Source organism: Cydia pomonella, chromosome 10 (assembly GCF_033807575.1).
Source record: "Cydia pomonella isolate Wapato2018A chromosome 10, ilCydPomo1, whole genome shotgun sequence".
Lineage (NCBI taxonomy): Eukaryota > Metazoa > Arthropoda > Insecta > Lepidoptera > Tortricidae > Cydia > Cydia pomonella.
In genome coordinates this window covers 8,524,227-8,543,521 of record NC_084712.1, presented here as the reverse complement: position 1 = coordinate 8,543,521, position 19,295 = coordinate 8,524,227, and the positions used below count along the sequence as shown (strand labels likewise).

General features: G+C 35.6%; 1 protein-coding gene across 4 annotated transcripts in view; it reads left to right on the top strand.

Moving 5' to 3' along the window:
* LOC133522004 (rhomboid-related protein 3) overlaps positions 1 to 19,295 on the top strand; it is a 165,511-nt gene that overhangs the window by 80,894 nt on the left and 65,322 nt on the right. The window lies entirely within an intron of this gene.

Genomic DNA, 19,295 nt, shown 5'->3' with positions numbered 1-19,295 from the left:
AATTTAAACCTAACACCTATTCTAATTTGCTGTATTATTTGTTACAGGTAAGCGTCTCTGATTACCGGCCTACAGATAGTCTACAGATAACCATCGACATAATACACAAACAGTAGTGTCACAGGCGCCTTGTAATCTTGTTACAGGATTTGTTCGAACCTTTAATACAGTATTAAGCTCTTTAGCTTCCTCACCCTGATCCGTTACACCAAAATCAATTGGTCGTATCTCTGTTACATTTAAGTAACACGTTTGACTAAAAGGTTCTGAGGTAGAGCATTGTATTTTGGCCTGTAATCCCATTGTCCATGTACGATCTAACGCCTGCTATAACTCACACAGCGTTTTATCTCGACAGTAAGACAAATACTAGTATAATATGATCCTCAGATTTCTAAGAGGTACACGTAATTGAAATTTCGACTTATGCTGGATCGAAGTGGTGTGTTGTGAGTAGCCATGGCGAATCCATGTTATCTTTTGGCTTATCTCTTACGAAGCAAATCTCGGAACACAGGTAATTCGATACGAGATCTCGGCTATTTACGATGTTATCTTTCTATTATGTCACTAATCTTGATCGTTTTGTATAATGTCGTTATTTGGTTTAATTTGATTTTGTTAATTGTTGAACAATTGTTATTTGTTGTAATATTCAGACGTTTTGTTTTTGTTGTAGCTTGAGTTGTGTTTTATTTATTTTGTTAACCTTTTGACCTTTTTTTTATTGTAATCAAGCAATATTTTTATTATTTTGTTATTTTAGTTTTTTAGCTAACTATATATCTAATATATAAACCTCCTGAGTCCCAAATAACAGAGGCCTTTATAAAGGCCTTTTTTCAAAATTTTATGGTTATTTTTATTTATTAAGACAAAGTTCCAAATCCAATAACAAATTAGGAGCGTAAGTACGAGATAATTACAGTTTAACCACATACGCGCGAATAGAATTTCAACTTCAGCATTCCGATTTAAGGTACAAATTAAATTGTATTTTCTGAAAATGTAGATTGTCTTCAAATGAATCATCAATGTTGGATTCATTGTAATTATATTTGATTTTTTTGGGAAAACCTTGTATATTGGTGCTGCCTGGAAATGGGTAGAGCTATAAATATGTACTTACACACTTTTCACCCTAGATTACCCTTAATCTAGGGTGAAAAGTGTGGGTGAAAATTAAATGTATTGCGACCTTGTAAGAATATATGACAATAATAGACAATAGAATACTTAGACGACTGAACTAATTAAAAATATGGTTGTCGCATATTTGACAGTTGTAGGAGATAGATAATTTCGTATGGCTCACTAGGATATCTAGCGGTAACCTTTGACAATCCAGTTTACCAGAAAGGACAAATCGATTAGCGCCATCAACTTTAGCTATGATTTTTGCGGTTATATTATAAGGTAAAGAAAGGCAAATATATATATATATATATATATATATATATATATATATATTTTAAATATTTTATGTTGTTACTTATGCATAACTTCCATTGCAACACCTTTTCTTAGGGCTTTTAGTACCCCAACGCAATGTGTCAACATCGGTCTATAATCAAGTTATTCTCCACCGTAATCCTGAGATTTGTATGGGGCCAATCCCATACTTACATTATCCGTTGATAACATCTGGCCGGCAAGGTGTCTAGAGCAACTATTACAGTTTTTGCAACACGTGTGTCGATGTCGGGGAGGCTGCGAGAATGGGGCACAATTACAATATGTTGCTTGTAGACAAAGATAATGCATTAGTATAGCTTGCAGCGGTTAAGCCGGCGAGGTGTTCAAATTCATCTGCACACGATCAATAACACAAAAAGTTGTGTAAGGTAATTTTTGGCACTTCGCCCATTTAATTACTTTTTTCTGTCTAACCTGCATGTAGGTACACCATTGTTGTAGACTTCCGTCTGAAATCATTGGGTCATACACGCGCAGAAAGACAAAAGTATTATTTCTATCACCGAAAAGAAAAGGACAATCTAAGAGTAATAAAGCCTAATTTCTGGCCATATGAAATTAGGTGCAATGAAATCAAAGCCAATGTTCTTTGCTTCCTCCTTCGTGTTCTAAAAAAGAAAAACTTCTTAATAGATATCTTATTTTCATAAAAACTTAACCCTAATAACTTCTTAACCACGAGAGTAACAAGTTTGTTTTAAAATTTATAAACGATACAACCTACCTTTTAAAGCTACCTTCGTCGCATCTCGCAACAATTTCACCCACAAAATCTTAACACATGCACTTAATAATGTTACTTGTACCCCAAAGCATTAAGGGGCCAATCTGGGCCACCGGCCGGGTGCTAATGCGTTTTTTCACAGACATGTGCTACTGCCAATTTGACAGAAAGGTGCTCGCCGACACGTGAGCGCGTGATCTATTAACTGCATACCGGGCTGGCAGTAGGGTCAATATGTCTGTAAATAAAAATTATGTACCTATGGAGTCAGGACAATATTATAAAACTCAGTCCCAAACTAGACGAGGTACCGTACCGATAGTACTATGCGACACAATCGAATAATTAGTAAAAAATACTGATCTAACAGTGGCGGGGTCTACGTGAACTTAATTGGCCTAATTTAAGAGAATTTAGGTGTAGCGAAATGTTTTCTTCGTTCCAAATCCCAAAGAAAACATGACTGTCGATTGCTACGTCGTGGCGTTGCCAAACATTCTAAAACCTAAGAATAGTAAATACTCCAGACATTATAATAAAACTATATGTAATTTATACACTTAATTTGTAAATAGGTCCTACGGAACTCAAATGGTTTTTGGGCTAAAGTAATTTAACTTTTCACATAACATTTCGTTTATACAAAATGGGGAAGCCCGTGACGCAGGGGTCATCTACAGTAAATACAAAGTTTGAATACAGAAAGGGGGAGCAAAAGCCTTCCTCTGTATAATACTCCTATATTATGCAGGGAGAACTTGTAAGGTTTTACTCAGAAGAAATTACATTGTATAAATAAAGTAAGTTTCATGTTATATATGTCTATCTTTCTACCTATAATTTACCCGCTCCACGGCTATAACGGTTTCATGGATTTTTAGGATGGGAGTCTCTGTTGTAGGCATAACATACAGGATATTATGGTGCATAATATAATCCCATCACAAACATAAATGTAAAGGCTCTCAGCCCAGTTCAATATTAAGAATATGCGTCTTTGTTGACTTGGCCGGCAAAAAAATAGATCTAAGTCAAGTTCTAGTTCACTTGGGATGTAATTAAAGTTCAGGATTTGATTTGGCTAGTTTTTACGTATGTACATGCTATATTATATGTGTCTATGTTACTTTTCTAAAATATAACTTGTTGGTATAAACACTAGCCAAGACAAATTCTGAACTCATCACAAGTGAACTTAAATTGGCACCCTTATCGATCTCAATTAATTTAGTCGCTTAGTACTAAGAGTCACTAGTATTTATTGCAAGTTTTAAGATTTAAATCACGTATTCTAGATAATACATATGTACTTAACAGCAATGCCAGCCGAAGCAATCACGCGACCATTTCACAATTCACAATGGTAAAATAAAAGCCCGTGGCGGAAATGCTATTCCGATTCAAATAATCGCTGTTCATTGCTCGCGATGATTACACGGTATTTAACTACTTCCAAATCGTACTAAACCTTCGAAATACAATAGAAATACTAACAATTGTAATTATATTTAATTGGTGACACTCTACAGGGCTGGACATTTTCCTTTTCAAGTGCTGCACAACAATAACAGGACAAAAGGACCACATAATAACGAGCTGACAAGCATATGGAATTTCATTTCTATAGACTTCACGTAAACATAGTGGGCGATCTGGCTCCGATATTATAAAGGCTAGATATTTTTGTGGCAGAATATTGACTTATTAGGCACTTGAGTGGGCGCCACAGAGCCTGGACACTTCGAGAATGTCTAGATAGCACCAATAGTGGAGAACTATAACAGATTTACGCGAACATTAAGTTTGTCGTCTTTCTATGTTTAGGTATATGTGCGCCAACGTAGGTATATTTAAGCGTTGTTTTTGGCACTTATAAAGTACATTTAACACATACTTATTGGCTTACAATCAGTGACACATGTCGATGTCGTGTACGGTTGTAGGAATCTTTACGGTGCTAATTTGCCGTAGTGTGAAAGCTTTATTTCTATTGAATACTATCTGATGGCTCACAGTGAACCGTAATCTAAGTAGGTACATAAGTATTAGACAAGTATTAACTATTAAACCTAAATAATATGATATCTAATGCATTGTGTACAACATCTTTACACCCGCTAATTTCTTTGCCCGTTCAACATCTCAATCACTTTCGCCGCATCTTTTATGCATGAGTCGAGATAAACGGCAAAAATATTCCAATGACGGACGCGGCTGACTTTATTAACGAAGAAAAAAATTATAACATCGCCGTCTACGATAACGTGCATTGCTCAGACACCGCGGCGCCTGTCTAGGAATAATTTTGTGATTCAGTGATTCTAAGTTGGTCGCGTTATTCTTGGCCGCCCCGCTTGTCGCGACGGATATGAAGACAATTATAACGACAGCGCCGGCTTCATTGCGAAAATAACAGACGTATCGGTTATTATTGGACTGTTTTATTTTAGGGGCAACTAATAACTTACATCAGAGACTACCCAGTGCTGAGTTTCTACAATAACTGAATTTTTTGCCAAAACCGGTGGTTCGGATTGGCTCTAGTTCTAGTTTCGGAAGAAACCGAATCTTTATGATCCTGATTTACAGATATGTGACTCATGCGCAGCGGAGTTGCAAGCTCATACTAAATATAACCAATACTAAACTAACTTATCGAACAATTCAATTACGGAAACAGTAAAAAAAAGTCCAGCCTAAAACGAAAACATAGAAAGTTCAAGGCGGTTAAGGCGGTTAATAAAATAAGAAGTCGATCCACCCTACGCTCCCCCGTCGAATTTATCGCAATCCGATACAGGATCTGCCGGCAAGGGGAAAAACGACCCTATATTTTCCTGCCAGTCTATTGATAAGGGTTGATTTCATAACCCATTAGAGAAACGTCGATATAGACTATTTTCCACAACAACAAAAAATAGGTTTTTTTTATAGAATTTAATGATGCTCAATATACATTGGAAATATAAACAAATTTGGCCAAGAGCATGTGTAGAGTGTAGAAATATCATTTTGTATGGGAGGTACCCTCAAAAACTTTATGATAGTTTTTATTTTACCGTTCTGTCGCCATCCATAATTTAAGCATACATGCCAAATTGCAGGCTTCTAACACTAACGATCACGCAGCAAAGCCGCGGACGGACGGACAGACGGACATGACAAAACAAAACTATATGAGTAACCTGAAAAGTTATGTAGGAATTTGCTTACAAATAAATCGTTTTAAAAACCCAGCTCCGTTTGTTTACGAAACGTTTTTCTAAATAGTCGTGTGCTGAATTAATGGCTTGCATGTCCCAATACGATTGCTTTATTACGGCTCATATTTCCAGGGCTACACGGAAAACTTACACGATCGCGGTCAATGCCTCGTGAGCCGCTATTGGGCTTGCTATTGGAGTAAAATTATTTGTATAAATATTTTTTTTTTTTTTGTTTTACTAACGTATTAAACTGCACATAAATTATTGAATACGTTCGAGATTCTCTGAGCAGGGGACCTAACCAAGTTGCGAATCGTTTACGCTACGACAGCTAAACGCTATCTGTCTCTCTATGGCACTAATATGTAAGAGAGAAGACAGAAATCGTTTCGCTGTCGTAGCGCAAACGCTTGGCATCATGGCGAGGCACCGAGATCTGCTCGGCATACAATTATGCTTAAGCTAGCTGGTCTTGGATTTTGCGTCTGTATAAAGCAACTCTCTTTAGGGCGATACATTTAACTGTTTATTTGGACCATAGCATATCTTTTTGCAGTGTTTTTAATTCAGGTAGTTGAGTTTAGCCATTTATAAAAGTCGCTGTACAAACAGATTATATTAAATATGGACACGGGTATGTCCTTAAACTACGTTGGACCCGGGTATGTCCTTAAACTATGTCCAAAAGAGAGGTATAGGCACTGTGAATATCATCTCGTTTTGTGTGGTAGGGCACAGCACAGCGGATGTATTTCCAGATCTAGAGCAGAGCCCAACTGGGGAAGTAACCTTACAGAAAACCGCAGCCAAATACCTAACACTAAACCCTACTCATAGTGTTGTATTCCTGACGGTAACGTTGCCAGAGCTCAACGTTACACCTGAAGAGTTACAGGTAGGCGTCCATAGGCTACGAAGACTATTTAACATCAGGCGGGCCATATACTTGTTTGCCACCAACGTAGTATTTAAAAAAAAAAACCTTTAATTTGTCCCTATAACAATAATGGTAATACATTTTTAATTCAACTTAAAGTACATATAACAACATAATTTTTAAGAAAAAAAAAACCGACTTCAATGAGGGAGACCGGTGAAAGAACGATTATTGTTGATTGTAGATTTCATACAATGTAATTAAAAAGACAGCGTCCTACGCCTAATTATGTAGAAAAGGAGGTAACATGTTTTTTTTTCCCACTGCACCCGCCTTGACACATTTCAGATTTGCCCTATGGTTGACTGGTAAGATACCCGCAATAGGGTATTCGACTGTATTTAAAATAAATTATTTCACACCATGCATGAAATAAAGCACCAGATAATTATTAAAAAAACGAAATAAGATAGAAATATAAAAATGTGCCTTGAAAACCTAACTGCTTGGCAAAGAGAACAAATTACCAAACGTGAACTATGCATCATTGAAGAGTTCCGTTCTGTTCATCATCAGCAGTTCCACTTCATCAAATGTCACTTCTACAAATGTAAATACTTGATTTGTTAATGAAAATACTAAGATCACTATACATATACATATGCCTTTAACATTTGAGGAGTTCCCTCGATTCCTCATGGACCCCATCGTCAGAACTCGAACTTGACAAAAATTTGTCTTGAAAATCGAATTTGCTTAATAAAACACAGCGAAGAGGACAAATCGCCAAACGTGTACTATGCGTCGTTGAAGAGTACAATTCTGATCATCATCAGCAGTTCCACTTCATCAAATGTCACTTTTTTAAATGTAAATGCTTGATTTGTTACAGAAAATACAAAAATCACTATATGTACGCCTTTCACATTTGAAGATTTCCCTTGATTTCTCATGGATCCCATCATCAGAACTGAGTTTTGACAAAAACGGGACCAATCTGTATATATATAAATTCAAACAAAAAAAATAATTTTCAAAATCGGTTCAGAAATGACGGAGTTATGGAGTAACAAACATAAAAAAAATAACATACAACCGAATTGATAACCTCCTCTTTTGAAATCTTGAAGTCGGTTAAAAAGGGTTTTGATACCTTACTACCTTATACCTTTCTTTCATGAGAATCATATATTTATATAATCATATGGTTCTGAACGCACGCCAAAGTAGCAATAAAATTAACTATGCACCCCAAAAAACAATAATGGCCAATACGAACTCATATTAATCGTTGTTTCTATGTAATTAATTAGAATCCGAACTTAACATCACTGGGTAAGTGGGCATAGTATAATAAGCGAAGGGTATTTGCAGTACATGAACTCCTTAGTTACGTTTTATCCCAAATGTCACTTTTGCCTATTGTGATAGACGCAAAATGACACGTACTAAATATTACGACTTGGTACGCCTAATAGATATTATGAAGTCAGCATACTGCTTAACATTTCTCGTTTGTAGAATTTCACGAGTAGCGTGTCAACTTTATTTACCCACTTGGCGGGTTTATCACGCACCAATTGCCACGGGGGTGGCCGTTGATCGACATATTTGCTTCTTGTTTTATAATAAGTTATTGTCAAAAATTTCATTTTTGGTACACACTTTTATCGCTGACTGTACTTTTCTTGCCACAGGCAACTAATACCCATCGAGACAATTCTAAAAACCCCAAAGACAAATGTTGCGTTGTTTCATCACAGAGTTCCTAAGACGACCTCCTGTCTCCATCATCAGTAGGGCTAAGATGGTCGGTTTTTTATCATCTGTTGTCATGCCTGTCACGCTCTAACAAGTAAGTAAGTGAGAAAGTGACAGGCATAGTAACAAGTGATAAAAATGCGACCATGTTACCGCCGCAGATCAGCTCATACATATGTATGCAAATTTTCAGCTCAATCGGAGATCGGAAAGTGGATTAAATTAAGCTTCCAAAATTTGACCCACTAACTTTACTAACAAACCAATATACTAACAGGGCAAGTAAAAAGCTTATACTTCATAAAAACCCTACGCATTACTAATTAGAGTAAAATTAATGACTTTGGTTCGAAAACTGTACCTAATTGTTATTTTGAAACAGTCTAAAAGCCAAAAGCAGGTGTATAATTACCATTGCAAGAACATAAATCCCGGATAAGCAAGCCGGTAGGAAGTGGTCTGATTAAGTCATGCGGGCCTCTCTATATTTTAAACGCGAACAAATGTTTCAGGCGAATCAACTATTGAATACTAAAAATAGCTGAATGAAATGTTAATCTATTCTTTAGGCCGTTGTAACTTTTAGAAGTACAACAGACCGCTATACGCAGTTGCACATTAATTATATTTCTCGTCATCTAAGATGAATCTCAAACATGAAAGTTTGTACATACTTCAATAATTCGAATAATGACATAAATTTCATGCATTGCTATAAATGATGGCAATAAATATTATATAATTAATTTTGACCCAAAACAGGCGTAACTGTAGTTATAGTACAACGCTTTAAAGAAGACACACTATCTGATTTTAAAAGATCAAATCGATAATAAAGTTTTATTAATGCAATTGTCTGCGGAATTAGCACGGCTATAAGAACGTTAATGCCCAGTGTATTAAAATACTGAGACGCTAAACTTTCTTCGATTATACGCCATTGTTGTCACTTCATTCTTATCTCAGAGAAAGCCTTCGATAAAGGAAAACGTGGGAATTTGTGTATAATTCAAAGAAAGTAATAGTACAAAACGTCAACAATACGATCCCACTTGATCACGTTTCTCAGATCTCGGTGGCATACTGGCTTTACGTCATTCTATTCAGTTGGAAATGACGGAAAATAGACGATGCTTTCAGAAAAACGTTTTTACTGACTTCTCGCACAATAGAAAATCTAAGCTCAGCTATTTGTGCTTCGTAGGGTGCATAAATAAGTAATAGGGAGGAAAAATGTAGGTCAGCAGATCAGAAAAATACTGAAAATAGTATGTATTATTATTTAGAGTTATAAGGTTCTGGCTGTTACAGATGTATTTCAAAGGCGACAGCAAAATTAAATTATTTGTTATTTTAGCACGCGTCTCGTAAAGTACCGCTGGCTTCTTAATGGTCATTATCAAAAAAGTATCGTACACTTACGTGTAGGAATGTCTCTGGATTCTGATAGTAATTATAATGGCAAGAGTAAAAAAGGAGCGGACGTATTGAATGTTAATGGCACTGTCCACCTGCCGAGGCGGAGCGCGTGCGCGGAAACGGCATGAATGAAATGTGCAAGTATCCTGGCCCGTTCCATTATTTATACATACTTACACAGCTTATGCGTCAAAAAGCTTGATAAAAAGTTCTCACAGAACTTGATTTTATAAAGGCAGTGTCGGGAAGCAGCGATCTGCTAAATAAAAGTGATCAAAATTATTTTTTTATTCATGTGACCTAGATACACAATTAATTAATTAATAATTCTTATTTTAGTGTAGAAGAGGAAAGAGGACGGCTGATTCCCCATACAAACGTAGTCCCCATTTTCGTCGCTGGATGTTGCAACTATGGAAAATATTTTTACATAATTAGATGTATATTAACCATATTTATACCCCTTCGTTTGACTTTTTCGATTTTTGTATTATTATAAAAAATCGGAGCGAAAAACAGATTTCATACAAAATGTTGAATGCTTCTAACTCCTATAATAATTAAAAATTTGAAAATCAAACGTAGGGCATAGCTGTGGTTGATATAAAACAAATTATGTCAAAATATTTTCAATAATGTTAATATCCGAAGAAGAAAATGAGGAATACATTTGTGTATTCCTCATTTTCACAATACATTTATGTATTTATTTGGATATGTTACTAATGCAAATTTTATGGTCTTTTACCAAAAGTAAATTAAACTCGATTATTCATTAAGTACATATTTTACGACCGGTACGAATTTTTAAGGTTTCGAGCATTTGTGTGTATATTGTACATTTTCGTCGTTTTTAATTTTTTTGTTATTTTACTTTGTTATGTATTGCAATTTAATGGATGACTGTCATTGGCCTTCTTTTATGTAAGCATTTATATGTTTAGTTATATTTACGGCTGTTGTTATCCTGAATACCAATAAAATAAAAATAAATAAGTATGAAAAGGTGATTTTGCGCGGGACCTACACTTTCATCTTATACTTCTAAAAGAGTCAGTTTGAAAAAAAATTAACAATACAAAAACGAAGCATATGCAGTTAACGTAAGTAAATCTTGGTGTTTTTGAGTTAGCCGCTGCATTAACAGCTTTGGCTGTGACTGCCGCTTACACTCAAACCCCAACCTTAAGCAGTGCGTACCGGATTCCTGCTCGATCAATACGATAATTTTAAGGTTCTTTCATGAACGGAAACCTTTATAAGGAAACACATTTTGTGTCCACGTTTATGAAACTCTTTCTTTACCAGTTCATTCATGACTTTGACTTGAGTTTGTTTGTTTCTTTGCTTAGTTTTGTTTGTTTTACTTTGACCTTTGGTTGATATATCTACTTTATACTTCCTTAACTTATTTTATTTCTATTATATACATCTTACATCTGGAAACCACCAGTAATCAAATCCCCAGTCTGTGGGATTTTACGTAGTCATCTAATTGTCCTCATTGATAATTAAATCACATACTTCCAACTTTAAAAATTTGAAGTTGTTTCGTTTGATAACCCCAGCGCACCTCCCCACAGTCAGCATCAATAGTAGCTTCTTCCTTGTACGATCTGACATCCCGGATTACTTTCGCAAATTCACGTTCAAAAGTATATCTGTTACAGTCTTAGTTGTTCTATATTAAAGACATTTATTTTTGTTAAGCTGTTACAGCAGCGGCTCTTAACCTGGGGGTAATTACCCCTGTAAAGGAAAGAACCAACAAGTCACAAAGTCTACTCAGAGCTGGAAGAACAGATGGTACTTAGACAATCTCATAAGAACTCTTGTCTCTTACTTACTTATTATACAAATTTTAGACTCTTCTAGGATATATGTAGGTACCTACTACCTACCTAAGCGGAAAAGTGAGGAATGATATATAGTTAATAAAAACTTTGTGCAACGAGGAGGGTAAGTGAAATTTTGGAAGCGAGGGTTATTAGGGAAGAGGGATTAAAGACCCGAGGTTGCAATATTCATACCCCTGGAGTTACACGCAATGTTTTTCATCACACTTGCGAAGAAAAACTAAATTTTAAGCGAAATAATTCTTAAATACGGTGACATTTCAAACATTCGTCCGCCATATTGTCATTCTTTGACAGGTTAGGCATCGAAACACAGACCTATTCGGCATTCAGCCACGATTGAAAATTATGTAAAAATATTTTAAACTGCTATTAAATTAATCAAATTAAATATTTTTAAACATAAACAAACATATTAAATTATTAACGGCAGTATTTTAAAGTAAAACTCATTCACACTACGTGGTTTCTATGAATTTGTGACATAATTTGAAAAAAAAGTTATAACTCCCTAGGGAGTTATACCTTTTCTTTTTTCACAATCCATAACCCCCGCGGGAACAATATAGGCCTTTGTCCTTCGATATACCTGCTTGAAATAAGATTTTTTCAATCAAGTGTGATGAAAAGATTATTAAATGAACGAATGGGTGATTTTGGTTTACAGAACCCTCCGCAAATTTCGTCCTGGCATTCTGTTCCTGTACTCTGTTAGGTTTTTTCGAGGCAGATAGTATGTAATAATGGCCCTCATCCCGTTATTCAGCTGTTGCGATTTTTTTGTCTAAACCTTGTTTCACTGCGCATAACCGGAATTTCCATTTTTTAGCACAGCCTTCTTCGCTTAATATATTGCTCTGCTTTTCAATAAAAGAAGAAACGTCAACGTTTTAAAGACTTTTTCATGGAAGTTTGTGTACACAACTTAAAGTAGTTTAAGGGTGGAATGACTGCTCACCATCAGCCGGGCCGTATGCTTGTTTGCATCCGACGTGGTATAAAAAAACATAACAAAATACCTTATAACAAGGATTCATGACATAACTATTAATCTAATTCACATCCTATAATCAGTGTCCTTTTTTGGCGACCACCGCTCGTTCAGATATAATTGCATATAATTACCAGCCCCAATTTATTAGTGACCTAGCACTAGGACACTTTCCCAGGCAGCCCACGCAACACGTAATTATCGTATTGCGCCACGCCAATGCTGCATTGTTCGGCGTAATGCGCCTTCTAAATCAGAGCTTTGTCTGTATACTGCCATCGAATGCGCTAGCGCTAGTCGAGCAGATTGTCGGACTTACCAGTATAATGTGACCTGTAGATCCTTATCCTCGTCATCTAAGTGCTTTTCCTGATGCATTCTTAAGGAACCTTTACAACTTAATTCAATTTTTTTTTGTGAAAGCCTCTATCAAGATACATTTCAAGTTTTTCAAACCAGAGGAAAACTGAGGCCTCGTGTGACTTCGTTGAGATTAGACCTTTTTCCTCGTGAAATCTTCTGCCAAAGAGCTCTGTTGACTTTACAGACTTTCGGCCCGATTCGAAGAATGATTAAGGCACGTTTAAGATCTTGCAAAGATATTTAAAAGATCGATAACTAAACGACATGTCAAAACTAACGTTTATTTCGATTCCACCGTGATCCCAATAAGATCTATCTACAATATTTCTGTCGAAGTGACATTGGTTGACGGAAACGAGCTGCTTCTATCAATTATAATGACATACAAACGACATCTAAATGAGAACTTAAAACCAGAACTTCGTTACCGTATTTCATTCTTCGAATTGGGCCGTTTTTCTATAAATTTTATTAATGTTAAGTAATTTCGAGATACCTAACGGCTAACCGCTTAATTCACTCGTCAACAGTTACCTTTATTGAAGAAATTTTAATAAGAGGCTCCTTGAGATTTATAATTCGTTCATAGGTTCTGAGGACCTCATTAGTATAAATATGAACTAGTAAATAAAGGCACAACTTCTGGAGTTCTGGCTTAACATCATTGCTTAAACGGAGGTCATTCATACCTATGAGCTGAGCCGTCGACTCGCTCGTGCTGTCTAAGCATTTGGGATTGACAACACTGTGGTGCATCTTGTATGCTTTGGCCATTGTCGCGCGTTCTCACACACTCACTAAAATGCTCCCACGGATGCTTCCAAAAGGAATGATTGGACGCTGCATTGAATAAAATTGTACACATTATAATTGGAGACATTAGCTATTGTATTTTCATAATTGTACTCTTTTAATATGCTCTCTCGACCGTGTTTTACGCGCTTTTATTTGTCTTCCCGCTATTTGAGTGACAATAAGATGCGATGTCGCATCACCGATATGCCGGGGTCAGGAGGTCAAATTGCGACCTCAAAAAACCAACGGTCGCTGACTAAAATGACCAAAAGCTCAAAAAATGCATCAAATTTAATATGATGACTGTTAAATCCCACCCAGGCCTTAACTAGTTTTTCAAACTACTTAATGAAAACATTAACAATTTTCTCAATATTTATGGCGTGACTAGTGTGCCGGTCGCAATTATGAGAATCCGTTTTTATAACGGATCTGTTTGAAAATTAATATTGATTTACTATATAGCTAAGCGCAGAATAATGGCCGAATTACAGCATTTTTGTATCGTTTTAGCATTTTAAGTTAGTTCTACAGTAGCATTATAAACATATATACGGCTGCTATAATGCTTATTTGGGCACAAATTAAACGGTTTTAGATACTACAAAGGTTCACAATAGTTATATAATTGCAATACAAAAGCATTAGACTAGCATTAAAATTTAGTAAAGGCATGATTGCAATCATTGAAATATTCACAGTTACAATTTAAATAAACCGTGCATCATTGCAAAAACATCCTTAACGCCATGGTACAAATGTTATACTCGTAATATGATTACTTTGCCTCGTGAGAAAAAAGGTTGATGAAAACTATGTAGATGACGAAATGTAAAGTACCTAAACCGTATTTGTTAAAATAAAATCTGTAATACAAAATAAGTTTTTAACCCTTATATTTCATGCCGTCAAATATTACTGCAAAATGTACTTTACTATAAATGTCTATATAGGTTTCATTTAAATACTTCACGCGCCCTGTATATAATGTTAGAACCTATTTTCAAAATGGTGTCGGTCTAAAACATGTCGGTGACCCTTTTAAAGAGCTTCTTAATGCCGCGAACTATATTAATACTTACTTATCTTATACCTTTAAACGAGCAATTCTTGTATATTTATATATATATTTCGGGGATCTCGGAAACGGCTCTAACGATTTCGATGAAATTTGGTATATGGGGGTTTTTGGGGGTATACAATCGATCTAGATTAGTCTTATGTTTGGGAAAACGCGTGTTTTCGAGTTTTCATGCGTTTTTCTTTCGACGCAGAATATGGTCGCTAATTTCGTATTACCGGCCACTGTCCGTCTGGTCCAGCGGGTTAAGACGCGGACGGCTAGAAACGAGTGTTATGGGTTCGAATCCCGCCCGGTGACAAACTTTTTTTTATATGTTCAAGTTTATATATAATTTTTAATTTTTATTGTTTTAGACAAGTTTAAAAAAATGTAGTTAATGTTTGAGATAACAATATATATTTCTCATAAATATGTCTACCATTTACCTACCTTTACTGATTACGTAAATAATATTTATGCTTTCGAGTTTTTATTTTATTGCGACTTATGAAGCAATAGTGCAAAACGAAAAATGTACCGTTACAAATTTTAAATACAGTTTCTAGGGTAGTTTTTGTGACACCATTTCTCGGATAATGACATAAAAACTAACTACTGTGCCTCGCGCAATGCGTATTGACCTAAATTGAACCGTAGCTCACGAGCTATGTAATAAGAGAAATTGACAATAGATCTTGAAAACCTATCAGAAATATCTATGGTATGTTTAGCTGTGATAGTCTTAGGGCACTTGTCTGACCCGAGCGTATTGTGTGAGTTTGGTGCCCCAATTTTTTTTATTATATTTTAATATTTGACCTTTCATTCTAAAAAAGGACCTAAATAAAAAAAGTAAGGAAAGCCTTCATGTGATCATATCAGTTTTTAGGATCACTGAAATCAAACACCTGATCTACACAGAAATCGATTGTAAATAATAATAATTGTCAGTTCACATTTTATTTTTTATATTTATTTAGATTATCACCTAAACACCACCATATTACAATAAATAGTTATAACCGAGCAAAGCTCGGTCGCCCAGGTACTAACTATATTAACTATAATAAGGTATTTTTATTTTTTCTAGCTAGGTTTAGTTTTAGTCGTTTTATTTTATAAGTAGTCATAATTTAATTTTATTCATTTAATGTATCCTCTTTTCAATAGAGATATTAATACTCACACGAGCACGATTGTTAAACAATAAGTCAGAGATAATACTTTTGATAAACCACAGTAGTGCTATTGGCTGTACACTACAATAGTTCACATTTATGCTTTTCAACAGTACACGAGGCATTTAATTAGCACTAAAAAGTGCTATTATACAACAAAAAGCACTAAAAACAGCTTAAAGCTGTATAAAGGGTGGATATTTGCATTATAATGGTTAAACGTGTATGCTGTTAACCAGCATTAGGCATTATTACTACTTAAAATGCCATTGTAGACACTAAAGCACTAAAAATAACTCAAAGCTATATAGAGGATTTATATAGGTTCATATTAATGCTATTAAACAGCATTAAGTATTTATTTACTACTTTATAATACTGTTGTAGATCTAAAGACACTAAAAACAGCTGAAAGTTGTACAACTGCGCTACAGTTTGCTGAAAAACTAGAGGCATTTCGAAAGCTTTTTGATATGCCAATGTACAACTATTATACAGTGTTAAGCATCATAACAGGTTTGAAATGCCAATATAAAGCGTTAAGATGCTGGATTAACCCTTATACGAGTTTATATAGATCTTAAGTTGTAAATAAGTCTTCAAGTGATTTGTTATAATGCTTGTTGTGTTACTTGGACTGTTAGGTCCAGCTATGATTGCATGTCACCATTATTCTGAATTAATTAACCCTGTCTAGTTGTTTTGATTAGAGTTATATTAGATTATAACATGTGATTTGTGGCCTCCAGGCACGCCACTTTACAAATAGTCGTAGCATTAAAAAACCCGCCCACTAAATTCTAGTATAAGCTAAAAATATTTACCTAGAATTTCTAATGCGTATTTTATTTGCCCATTCGTGTATTCTATTATAATAAAAAAATTGACACAGACGAGTGTATTACGAGAATTGTGAACGCGTTCAAATCGTCCGTTAAAATTATACATACATGCTCTTAACCCATTCAGCGCTAATCAAGACACGTTGTTGTTTTGCCTCTACGAAGCATTTTCGCTACATAGCGGGAAATCCATGTTATCAGCTACGACGTAGCGCTACGACCGTAGCTCAGTAACGTGTTGATAGATAGATAGAAATGATAATCATTAAGGTGTTAATGATAGATAGGTATTAATGTGCGTCGTCTCTTTAAAAAACTTGAATTTTTAAGAGTTTTCAACCTATTTTCTTTAATATTCATTTTAATGCAATTAACTATTGTCGTAATTTTAATCGTTATTGTAGGCAACATCACACTGCAAATTGGATTTAGAATACACACACTTACAAAACATTACAAACACGTTGACTATTCTACTTTTCACTCGCGTGTCGCTAATGCTTCCCCTAAACGCAAAAACCGATAAAACCGTAAAATTTGATTTATCGATGTCTTCACAAGTCAATGTCCACTGCTCGATGTTCTCGGCCTAATTTGACAACATCTGCCGCATCGTGGCGTGCCACACGCCACTGACTAGTTAACGTAACATTTATATCGAATGCGATCTCGTCTCTATTAGTACCAGTATAACAAGAACTGGGGTTCTAACCAAGATGACAATCGGACTGACAAACGCCAAACGAAAGGAAAAATCAAATTGAATATTAAGATGACAGATGCTACGAAAAATCACGTGACCATACATTATTTTAGTTTGCCCGCTGGTGAATTTGAGATTTGTAATTAGATGGTGAATTGTTATTTTCTCATCTTATACCGAAGGCCGACTATGAAAAGGGATGGATGGACTTTGCATAGAGCAGAGGAGAATAATTAGTTTATGCTTAGATTAAACTAAGTTCAAAGATTTTTATTCTTGAGTCTTGGGAAATTTATAGTATTTTGTCAGATTGCAAGGTCTCATTGTCTAAATCATCTTGAGGACATTTTCAGAGCAAAGCTCGGTCTCTCCCAGGTACTGGTATTTAATTATTGCTTCTTTCACAAACTAACACATATTTTTATCAGATATTTTATTCGCCAATTATTTTTTCAAGGGCTTCTGTGCCTATACAAGCATTTCAAAGTTCCCAAATTAAACTTCGTATTCTGTATAGAGTATATATCCAAGATTCTTGTGCGATAATCCAAAAAAAAGCACAAGGTATTCCGTTTCGCCTGATGCGATTTGCTTAAGCACTGTAAATAACAGTATCGCTATCGCCACTTAATGCAAACGACATGTTTCTATGCCCGTGTCGACTGTTCCTTACAGTCCTAATATGAACGCAGTAAACGCAATAAGTACATGAACTACATTTTTTCAAGACATGCGTCGCTAAAATGACATAATCCGTCGATCTCTTGCCACCATCAATGTGCCTGCTCTTCTTGAGCCGACTGGCATTATCAGGGATGATGGCAAGAGGCCTGATGGGGTGTCCTTAGTTCCTTGGAGCTTAGGATGAATGTTAGTGTGGGATGCTACCTACGTAGACATACTGGCACCGTCCCACCTCCAACGGACTAATGTAAAAGCAGGCGCAGCGGCAGAAAGCGCCGAAATTTTGAAACGTAATAAATATAAGAGCCTCGGTAGAGAGTAGCATTTTGTACCATTTGGCGTTGAAACTCTAGGTCCACGGGGTCCCAGCGCGCACAATTTTTTTGGAGAAATCGCGAAACGTCTGGTTGACGTAACTGTTGACCGAAGAGCTGGCGGCTTCCTCGCACAACGTATCAGTAATGCGATACAACGAGGAAATGCCGCCAGCATCCTTGGTACAATGCCTCAAGGGCCTATTTTAGATATAAGCTAGTTATAGTAATCATCTGTATATATCCATTATGTATATTGTTATTGTAAATCAATGAAATTGTTCAACTACTCGTACATGATTGCTGAGATGAGCTGAATATGTATCTATCAGTGCTGTCACGATATGTATATATTTATTAGAGAATCTATATCTATATAGCCTTTGTTGACGAAAAAAAATTTCTTTAGAATTTTGTCTCATTATTAGATTTACTATCCATCGCTACAACTCTTGGACATTTATTCTACATATACAGTTAAAAGGCGTAAGTTTTTACAACTAATGATAGTTCCAATATCCAAACGTTTTAAAATCACCATATAAACCATTTTATTTTTCATGTCGGTATTCAAATATTTTAGCATTCGCAGCGATAGCACTGAAACACGTTTCACAAAACTACAATCTCTACATAATATTAAAAACAAATTCAAAGTAATCTCTGAAAAAAACAAATATTTATCACTCTTAATCGTTTAAAAGCTTTTGTTTGCAGTAACAAGTCGAAATGAATGCTTGCCGATACGTGATTCAGTCAGACGGATACAGTCACAAATACACAAATCCAGGTTATTTTTGATGGCAACGGTCGTTTATTATTATCCGCCCGTGGCCTACAGGCGCTGTAAAATCCGGAACAAAATCAATGGCAGACCGCCCAGACACAGCGACCAAATAGTACGAATAACTGTTGTATATACGAGTATAAGTACAGTCAGCATCAATAGTAGCGGATGAAAAAATGCGCCAAAAGTATCTGACATCTGAGATAAAATTCACGTTCCAAAGTATATCTGTTATAGGATGGTAGATGCTTATGAA